Below are 297 nucleotides of genomic sequence, written 5' to 3' on the forward strand. Positions count from 1 at the left end.
ACCGAACCCTTTTTTGTAATGATGTTTACTTTGAAGAATTTATATTTCACACAAACACTCCATCCATGCTTTTGTTCCGGCCCTCCGGTCCAGTTTAAGAACCCATTGTGGCCCTCGAGTCAAAAAGTTTGCCCACCCCTGGGTTAAAGCTTTATCTTGAGGTCACTTGATTGATTTTGAGAACATAATCAGTTCCTGTTATGTTATTGATATTAAAAATTACTTTACTGGAATTTTCTTTGATTTTTTTTTTTAGATTGTTTATAAGAAAGCATTAGTGTAATACGGACTTTCAAA

The 297-nt window shown here is 34.3% G+C and overlaps 1 protein-coding gene across 1 annotated transcript in view; it reads left to right on the forward strand.

Moving 5' to 3' along the window:
- The window catches only part of SNW1 (SNW domain containing 1), a 39,091-nt gene that overhangs the window by 28,681 nt on the left and 10,113 nt on the right, over window positions 1-297 (forward strand). The window lies entirely within an intron of this gene.

The sequence above is a fragment of the Myotis brandtii genome, unplaced genomic scaffold (genome assembly GCF_000412655.1).
Source record: "Myotis brandtii unplaced genomic scaffold, ASM41265v1 scaffold132, whole genome shotgun sequence".
Lineage (NCBI taxonomy): Eukaryota > Metazoa > Chordata > Mammalia > Chiroptera > Vespertilionidae > Myotis > Myotis brandtii.